At 35.5% G+C, this 11,139-nt stretch overlaps 1 pseudogene; it reads left to right on the top strand.

Annotated features, from left to right (window-relative positions):
• Positions 1-5,313: 5,313 nt before the first annotated feature.
• LOC145288314 (5S ribosomal RNA) lies at positions 5,314-5,430 on the top strand (annotated as a pseudogene).
• Positions 5,431-11,139: the final 5,709 nt, after the last annotated feature.

Raw genomic sequence — 11,139 nt, 5'->3', positions numbered from 1 at the left:
TCCCGAATAATCTTACACTTAACACCACTTATTAGCAATTAACCCTAGTTATACCAAGAATATGTCCTCATCAATTTAAAGCCAAAGCTTAATGAAAAGAAACTTAGAAACCCTCTCCTCTGCCCCGGGTCTTAAACCTTAAACCAAAAATAAGAACCCTTAAATATCCCCTCGTCCCTCCCACCTGCAACCCTTCCACAAATCGAACTAATTTAAACTATTCCATATTATAAAATCTGCACATATAAACTTACGCAATTAAAATACTACTAACCCATTCTATCAAACAATATTTATATTTAAATTTACTAAAAATACTTTATGATAAGGGCATCTGACCTTCATTTCCTAAAATTTGCCGCCCACCGCCGCTCACCCCACACACTCTCTGCTCTCATCTAAATCTCATGACTGTCAGTTAAGATCGATTTAACTACCCCCACATGCTTGCTTAGAGTATCCTCTCTACCTCCTCTCAGCTATGTTGTCGCCACGACTACCTTAATCTGGCCTTCATTTGAATTGAAGGCAACTGAACGCGCTCACTTCTGACTACTCTGACAGAGTTACTGAACCCGGGCCGATTCTGCTGCTCAAGAGGCAAAAGAGGAATAAGGATTACAGTTTATCAACACTAACTACGGAACACCCACGAAACTATATAACAAAGAATATACAAGGCAGACACGGAAATACCAGCCTTGAAGATAACTAAACCCAATCTCTTCATCATATTTTATAGGATAGAGGTAACGTCTCCTTCCTCCACATCTCTTCAAGTAATAACACAATTCACCGAAACGCCACACAGCAATAACCCTCTCCTTGCTTATGTACGAGCATATATTCATGTATATATTCTCGCTTATATACAAGCATGTATTCTGTTGTTTATATCTTGCTTGTTCATAAATAACATCGATTACTGGTCCTTGCAGTCGGGAAATTCAGGACTATTTTGTTGACTTTTGCAGACATTTCCCTGCCATTATCAACTGAACTCTCTGCATTGCTGGCTAATCCCATATAAATGTATTATTGTTTTGTACCCCATTCGTGTATGCATGCACCCTAGTTATCCAACCCTGTCCCCGTTTAACTAAATTTTTCAACTTAGTTATTTATTTCTTTATTTCTATCATTTTATCTTTTTGTTTTTATCTTTTTATTTATATTTTTTATTTTCTTTTTCCTTTTTTCGTTTCTTTTTCTTTTCAATTTACTCTACACCCTTTAGCTCTTAATTTTATTTCATGTGTTAATGTCGATCTTATCTTTACCTTTATCTATTAATTTTATCTACCTTTTCGTTATTATTATTACTATTATTATTAGTAGTAGTAGTAGTTGTTGTTATTATTGTTGTCATTGTTATTATCACTATTAATAGTACATTTCCCACTATTATGACACCACGCCATTCATCTACTTTCTAAATTCTCTTTTGCCTTTTATACACCTCCAAACTTTGCTACCCTATTCTTATAGCTCTACATCATACCCCAACACCCTCCCTGTACACCTAATAACAACGAAACCCTAGAATTATTGATACATATGATCTAATATATATTGGTATTCTGAAATTTAATATTATAGCCTTACAACTACCCACAAAGACTCACCACATAACTTGATCCCTTAACTATCTCCCGAATCCTCCATCGCCTCACTAAATTAAAATCCTGGAACAGGACACCCCATGTAATCCCTTTTGTTCAACCCTGCCTAGAATACACCCATTCGCCTTTTCGCCTCAAATCATCACCATGATACCCATCCCAAAATTATATACCACTTCATAGTGCTGTTGTCGTCTCGGTTGCATCTGTCAATAAAATGCCCCTGCATAGATAATAGACATCTTACCCACCGATGAAATAGAATCACCACCCATCCATACTTAAGCCTTAAAAAATATACTACATACATTTAAGACTATGATAAAAACCCTATACACCTTTCTGCATTACACTCTATATAAAATGCTCCTCCTTTATTTAGATTTCGATAAAATTCTCCCAACATTATCTATAATTTTAACTGATCTATTTCGTTTCTAATATATCACGCGCAAGACCCCGTATCCCCACTATGTTACCTAGCATCTTCTCTACTTTTCTGATGAGAAGCATTATGCTTCGAAATGCCTTGGCATAAAGTGTCCATTCTATGCCCTAACTAATTGTTTGTATTCCCTTATTGAATAAATGAACCAATCTATATATACCAATATATAATCTTTGTGAATTCATTTACCATTCCTATTGTACTCATATATATATATATATATATATATATATATATATATATATATATATATACACACATATATATATATATTTCCTCGTATGTAGTGGAAATAACGTAGTGCTATGAACTCCGATTGTTGACTATTTATCGGTTTTTATCACACCGTGAACACATACATATTACGCTCGAGCGTATGCACACATATACATAAAAATATATTTACATACATATACTATCGAACTTTCGCATTTATCTTTCAATATGAAAGATGTTAAGTATAATCTATGTTTTGAGAGATTATTTCCTTAAGTTAATTGCAATTTCCTTGTTGAAAACACTTTTCAAATACGCAATATCCGGATTCGTCTCTCACGAAGAAATGCGATTACCTGATATCCCATGACTTTCATATTTCTATCAAAAAACTGACATCATAGGACAAGTCCTTATCATTAAGTGATACGCCAGGGTCACACGAAATAGCATTCCATTTATAGGGATAGTAAAGAGAAAAGAGACTTAATCATGTGAAAGAAACTGGTATGGTAACTATAACTATATGAAAAGGTATTTGATTTCGTTTGTTATAGAAAACAATATTGTAGACGTTAAAATGTTAATGAAAGGTGAAAGATATTTCAAAGCTTATACATTATATTCTCATTGTCGTTTAGAGAAAGAACGAATATCAAAGTAAAAGCTAGTATTTTGAATCATTCAGTCTACGGTTCTCACCTTGGATTTTATTCGCAGAACATTTTAGCCGATATAACAGAACCTTCTTTAAGTATGTCTTGTCAAAATCGCGAATAATATTGTCGCATTCATGGAATATTTTATTTTATTTATTCTACGAAGTAGTTTGCTCTTGTTCTGTCAGGCATAACTGTGTATAAGTCTTAAGTCTATATATCTATAAAAATGAAAGTGTCTGTGTGTGTGTCTGTGTACGCAATAACTCTGGCAATTTTACGTCTACAGACTCGAAATTTGATATACAGGGTACTGACATTTGGGGAAATCGATCTGGCCGGATTTCGGACAAAAATTTTGCGATTAAGGGGTCAAAGTTCAACGATTTGACCTTTGAGAACTCTACCAAACTCCTCCGACAATTTTGGGTCTAAACACTTGAAAACGTAGATATACGTTCCTTAGACATGGATCTAACTTAATAACTTAATTTGATCCCAAAACAATAAATTTTAAGGGGTCATAATAGGGGTCAAAGTTTTAAAAAATTGACTTTTTTTTTGTTTTGCATTTTTTGCTCAGCATACACCTCCAAACACCCGGGCAACGCCGGACACCCATGCTAGTAATTCATAATTGTGTTATTAGTATCAGCTTAACTAACACGTCAATATTCCACTTTTTGAAGAGGTTACTTAGAACTAATTACAACTTAGCACTTTATTCAGTGCGCCACAGGTCCAGGTCTTATTTGGGGAGGTTTTAACTATTATTGTATTTAGAAATAAAACATTAATAATATAAATATGAGAGTAACTAAAATAGTTTATTCATAAAGAATGCATTACAGTCTAGTTTAAGCAATGCATGTTAAAATGCATTAATATTTGTTTATATTCTTTTTAATTTTTGTTTACAGTCAAATGTTTGTATAATAGAAGAGTATGTGCCTAAGCATTGAAATGTATATCAAAGAAGTTTTTGAAATTATATGTAAAATAAAGCATTTCATTCGGAATTGTTTCTATATTATCAAGAATTATGATCTACTATCAAGAAGACCTGGCGTTATTGTATTCCTCTTTGTGTCCCAATTGTTTATATAGTCGAAGTACATCTGAAATCTTCGAAAACTTTCTGAGTTACTTTCTTATAATACATATGGTGTACATTTCGTAAAAATAGGATACAGGGGTGTGAAGTTTTAAGGGGGTTCTGTCTTCACCAGTCACTTTAATGTTGGGTCACGTCAATATTTAGCATGTAGAGGGTTACGTAAAAATAGGATATATTTGAAAGCTTGAAGCGGTTATACGCTCGTAGTTTCTGGGAACTTCACTTAAATATTAGGTTACATTTTCATTTGGAATAAATTTTACATAAGAATACAATTTTAGATTATATGTACATTCTTTAATCTAGCGTTCTATAGTAAACACACGAACCACCCAACATACACAACACGTGAGGTATTGACCTTGAATCATTGATTAATAACACAGACTGGCAATCTGGATGGATCATGTTTGAAGCCAATTCGTCCCACAGAAACATTTCCACTTAGGAATATTGGCAACATGAACTTCGTAAATATCAGATGCCTTTCTAAGAAATAATTCAAATTGGAATGTTATTGGGAAAACTATTATTGATCATCTGATCCTTTCGAAATGAATGAATGATGCTTAACAATAACACATACACATAGACATCGTTTTTATGTAAATAGAAAAATATATTCTGCATTTTAAAGGGAATAAATGAAAAAACAAACACTATTTACATAACAAATCATATAAGTGTATACATAAATATACCATATACGGCATAATCACGTTGACACGCTAGTTCCCGTTAGATCACCGAAGTTAAGCAAGTGTGAGCCTGGTCAATACTAACATGCGTGACCATTTGGAAATTCCAGGTACTGTATGTGAATCTTGGCATTGTTTCCAGTCATCCTGGACTTCACCAGTATCGATTCAGGATAGGTGTGATTGGAGATTGCGCAACCGTTGTCTCATAATTACACGTGCAGCTACCCTTACATTGGGTATCCATTGTTGTTCGAGATTGAACCAAGGCTTCTGGTTTCATGCTTCTGGCTTTCAATATAATTGGATTTATTTATTGAAGTCTCTCTAGACCAGATGTGAAGGGGTTGGCAAGAGCAAAAGATGATTCTCGCAAAGAAATAGAATGCCTATTAATCTTAGTTTTGAAAAGACCAAATTCAAGGTAGACCAAAAATACTCAACCTATAGTTCTTATAAAGAAGCCACTGAAATAATAATCCGTATTGATAGCGACCACTATACCAATGAGTTAAATTAGTTAGTACAAAATAAGCAGGGAATAGATCAGACTATATACGGCATAATCGCGTTGACACACCGGTTCTCATCAGAACAACGAAGTTAAACAATGTTGAGCCTGGTTAGTATCAAATGGGTGACCATTTGGGAATTCTAGGTGCTGCATGTGCTCTCTGCTTATCTCGGCATTTGCTTCCAGTCGTCCTGCACATACACTTCACTTGCCACTGGTATTTAACAATGTCGTCTCAGAAGAGGTGTGGTTGGAGATTGCGCACCTCCTGCCACAAATATTTCACGTGCAAGCAACCCTTCGTGGGTATCCATAGTCTGTCCAAGACTGAAGGAGCCTGCTTGCTTGCTTGCTAGATCAGACCATTCTGAAAAAAAAACACATACCTTTATAGTATTTACAGAAAATACTGAGATTAGCAACATCACGTCTGTGCGAGATTATGTGAATTAATGGTAAATACATTCAATTAGTTTTACTTTACTAAAATTGAAATAATTTATTTTATTTTAATCATTGTTTTACATAATTAACGAAAATATCAGTGTATTTTACTGGAGCAATATATATATTATTGATTTTTTCACGCTAACATTAATCAGTATGTTTTAATTGAAGTGTTAGACACTATTGTTTGCTTACACACTTTTTAAACAACTTTATTAAACAATAAAACTTCTTTTTTAATTTTTCCCAAAGATATTGTCAATTTTCCATATATTTTTTTAGAAAGTTTAGATACAAAATATTTTTACCAACACCTAGGCAACGTCAAATAGTCTGGTAGTATCTTAATAAGACACCATCGTTTTCAGTCTGCCTAAATTAGTAAAATTTGCAAGATAACAACCGAAAAACACGTCTCATAAAACATTAATGCAAGTATGGCGAGACAAAGCTGCTCTTGTTGCAATTAGCGATCAATGTTAACAGTTCCAATGATTGTACTACGTGACAAGAAGCAGAAAGATAAAAAGGATGTTTTCTGGCTACAAACGGATGGACTGTTGAAAATCAGGTGTCGAAATGTAAGTGTTATTGGCTTTATTAGATAAAGTAAAGTCTCGCGTGGTTCCACGAGATGAGACATAGATGGGCGATAAGTTTGTGCTAGACGGATGAACACATTACAACTTAATTATCTACACATGCGTTCAGAATACATTATTTACAATGATGATAACTCGTCTGGTTTGACAGTATGTTTTTATTTAACATTTATGTTTCTTTGGCAAATCTTTACAAATAAATCTCTTTGATATAATGGTTCTCGTTGTAAGTGGAGTAGATATATCGATATCGACATTGACGAATTTTCTGTGTTTTCTTTTGCACTATTTCTAATATGGATATTTGTAACTTTAATGTAGTTCATCTTGTAAGTGCCGGGTTCTACATAGAGCTTGGAAAATAAAAAACTAATAAAAGAATTAGGTTGATAAAAGTCGAAACAAGCTTCATACAAAATTATTTTCATGTCAGTTCACATTTTGTTAGTTAAGTGATGCTTGGTTTAGTTAATAATGAGATGGATTACTTGGGAATATGAGGTGCAGTAAGCCAAAATATTCAATCCGGGTATGAAAGTGTTTATTAAATTTAATGGAAAATTTAACAGATCCAGATTAAAATTATGTGGGAAAACAGTCAACATAAAGACAGTTTCACGAGCTTGCTGTTCTTAAAAAGAAAGGCGTTGGATTGGAGTTCAGTCTTGGGAATGGTCCAGGTTATACATTCTGCTTAGCTCTATGAAATTAGGGATAAGGGCCAGACCCTAGAGAAGTTCTACTTTAAAAAGACAACACTTCAAGGTGTTAGTGAATCATCTTCTTTAGAGAAGCTATTTTGTAATATTTCCAGTTCTAACAATACAGAAAAGTGTTTAGTTATAAAATATTCTATGCATGCTCGCAATATTTTAATATTTTGGCAGATTTTTCAAGTCCACTTGTACTTTCTCTTTAATTTTCCTATTTATTTATTTCTATTTTAATCTTTCTGCCTTCATTATTTTATATATACCGCTATTTTCCTATCTAAGAAGGTACAGTTTACTTGAGGCGTCCTTACTTTATTTAGTGCTTTCTATAGCGATAATTATTTTTTTTACATGGGAATCACCACTTATCAAGGCCCGAAGGCCACTCAAGGATAAGGGTTATTGCGTGTACTGAAATCAATGAGATAGTATTGTAGTAATCATTTGTATTGGAGGTTTGATAGAGTGTCTTACTTAAGGGTGCGGTTTCAGGAGATAGTTTATGTTGGACTTGAAAACATCCAAGTTGTAGTCAGGTGTGAAACAGGCAAGCGGCAGAGAGTTCCACTGACGTGCAGTTCTAAGAAAGAAGCTTTGATCATGGAATCTACGTTTGGATTTAGCCACAGATAAGAGTGGGGAACATTATTGACAGTAGTTTCAGCCAGACAGGTGTTTCTCGTGAAAGATTGGCGAGGGCGGTCGAGAGATTGGAGCTCAGACGAGCACCTGTCATGGAAATAACGATAAAACAACGAAAGACTCGCAACGTCTCTTCTGTGGGAAAGAGGTTGAAGGGAAGAGAAAAGGGCATCCCCACTAAACCACGAAGTCTATTTTGTACTCTGTCAAGGCAGGATAGGCTGTTTTTAGCAGCTCCTGCCCAGATGTGACAGCAGTACTTCATCCTTGGACTACTTGGCTTTTATGCAGATAAAGAATTGCATCAGTAGTGAGATATCTTCTGGAGCGGTAGAAGCATCCCACCATTTTCCTAGCGTCCTTGGCAAGAGACTTGATGTACGTGTTCCATTTCAGATCAGGATTAAAGGTCAAACACACAAGCTTTTCAAAATATGGAGCCTTCCCAAGACGAGAGCCATCCATTTTAATTGATGTCAGATTGGGATCAGAGCGTTGATGATGTAAAGATAGATGCTTGGTTTTGGATGCATTAAAAGTGACCAGACACCTCTTCCCCCACTGTACCACGCGCTCAAGATCAGAGGAGAGAGAATTTGAAAGAACTTTGTCATTTACGGCCTTTGATGTGTTGCCATAGATGGTCGTCTCATCAGCATAGATGTCAACGAGTTATTTAAGTATGTGTTTTGGGAGATCATTGATGTAGATCCGGAAGAGAGTTGGGCCCAGTACGGAGCCCTGAGGGACTCCAGCATTAATACTGTGGGCTGCTGATTTCTGCCCATCAACCACTACTCTTATGAATCTATCGGAGAGAAATGATTTAATGATTGAGAAAACATTTCCAGTGATAGCATAGCTGGAAATCTTGTGAATTAGGCCCTTATGCCATACCTTATCGAAGGCCTTGGATATGTCAAGAGCAATTGCCCTGGAAAGGAAGCCTTTGTCAAGAGATTCACTTATCCTATGCGATATAACCGTTAGCACATCTGCTGTAGATCTTGCAGAGAAGAAACCATACTGCATGTCACTAAGAAGGTTGTTTCTGTTGAGGTGGTTGACTACTTCTTTATTTAATATGGATTCAAACAACTTACTCATGACACACAGGAGACTTATCGATCTGTACTGAGAGGGAGATGACTTTTCACCTGAATTCTTTAATACAGGGCATACTGATGAGGTTGTCCAGCATGTTGGAAAGCACTTCTCTTTAAGGCAACGCTTAAACAGTTTTGTAAGTATGGGGACAAGTTCTGGTTGGAGCTTTTTCAGCACTATTACTGGAATGCCGTCAGGACCTGTTGCTTTACTGGAATGAAAGTTCTTGATTAGCTTGGCGACCTCACGCACAGACATTTGTATGTTGCATAGCGTGGTGTCTGTTATAGGAAGAGATACGGGGAGTTGATGGACTTTGTCGCATAGAGTAGAATAGACTGCAAAGTTCTTGGCAAATAGTCTGGCCTTGTCTGTTGCTGATGAGATTACCTTAGGTCCATTGATGATGGTTGGGATAGAACACACGTTCAGGATCCTGTTTGCTATTTGCCAAAACGGTTGGGAACCAAGCCGCTGCTCAGCTAATTTGGATTTAATGGACTGAGCATTTGGCTCTCTTGCATTTTTTATTACTCTTTTTCAGTGGTTGCTGGCAGTCCTGAAAGCAGCTTTAGTCTCAGTACATGTATTACGTTGGTAGCTATGGAAAAAGTGATTTCTGTGCGCGATGGCAGCAGCACAGTCTGGGGAGAACCATGGCTGGCTGCTAGGTTTTTGTTGAAATTTTTTGGATGGTATGAATCTGTCTATGCCTACGATTAACCATTCGGTCAGGTCTGATACTATGGAGGACACATCGTATTTAAACATAGAATGCAGAGGTAGATCAGATATGAATGTACGGAAGCTATCCCAGTCAGCCATAGACTATCGATTTACAGTACGGTGGAGAGGTACGTCTGAAGACTTACTACATTTCGTTTTTATCTTAACTGCTGCAACAGAGTGGTAAGAGGATCCCAGAGGAGATAGAACGGAACATGAACCTAGCTCAGGGGAAGTTGTGAGGAAAAGGTCTAGAAGGCTTGCATACTGACCGGTAGTATCGGGCACACGGGTGGGTTCGAGAACCATCTGAGTGAGGTTATACGCAGTGGCAAAACTATGACAGAACCTCCCCTCGTCATCGGTTTTATTTGAGTGGGTCAGCCATTCCACATTATGGACATTGAAGTCACCACAAATGTGAATGTTAGCCGAAGGATGAGCAGACAGGTTGTGGTCAATTTTCTCAGACATGCTCTTAAAGATAGTAACCCCACTGTTATGAGGGTGATAGAGGGCAAATATAAATGCAGTGGTGTAAGTAAGTGCAACCCGGAAGCACATATAAGGTAAATTAGGGTCTTCTCTGGAGATATCCCTACCACATGGAAAGCCATCTTTAATGTAGGCACATATTCCATGCCCATGTCGATCTTGGGGGTCAAATTTAGATGTTAAGTTAGAGTATCCTTTAATTATGAATTCGTCTAGGAAAGTGGTTGGTCCTATGCCAATATGAATACTTCTGCGTTTTATATTTTTTCACTGATCACTTAAAAAATAATTTCCCTTTAAACGATGGTGATTATTATTATTTTTTTGTAGTACTCTGCACGTCTTCATGCATTTACATTAGTGCTTTCAGTAGTATTTTGAGGGCACGGTAAGTCTTTTTTTGTCATTGATCACTTAAAAATAATTTATCTTCAAATAGTGTAAACACTTGTTTTCAGTTAGAGGCCTCCGTAATTTATATAGTTTACGAGGCCTGTACACTTTTATTTTTTTTTCTATTATTCCCTTATAAAATGGTTTTACTTTTATTCAGTATATTTTGATAGAACATGGTAAATGAATTTGGTTTTAAAATAAATGGGTTCCAGGATAGTGAGAGATAAAGAAATAAGTTTTAAAAATATGTTAAGCACTATTTTTAATATTACTTAATTATTTATGGCCCCAGTCAATAATCTGAAATAAACTCTGGAGTAATAAACAATTAATAAAGTAGGACATTCGCTGCATAATATATACTGCATCAAATAGTATTCAATTCCCATAAATGTAACAGATGCATGCAATAATGCAGATTGGTACTCGTAACGTGGTAGATGCGGAATCAAAATTTACTCAATATTCTAAATGCAGATCTTATGTATTGTAAAGTAATTGGACTCTGATAAAATTTTATGTTAAATCTGACAGTTCACAATATCCCCCATATATATATATATATATATATATAATATATATATATATATATATATATATATATATATATATATATATATGCGTGCGTGTGTGCGTGGGTGAAAGTTGCACGAGAGAATAAGAAAATACGGATATATATAGTGCACAATACCCTGGTGAATATATATATATATATATATATATATATATATATATAT

This window comes from Euprymna scolopes, chromosome 11 (genome assembly GCF_053919585.1).
Source record: "Euprymna scolopes isolate OS-2025 chromosome 11, ASM5391958v1, whole genome shotgun sequence".
NCBI lineage: Eukaryota > Metazoa > Mollusca > Cephalopoda > Sepiida > Sepiolidae > Euprymna > Euprymna scolopes.
Note: the sequence above shows the minus strand (reverse complement) of the source record. Positions and strands in the feature narration are given on the sequence as shown.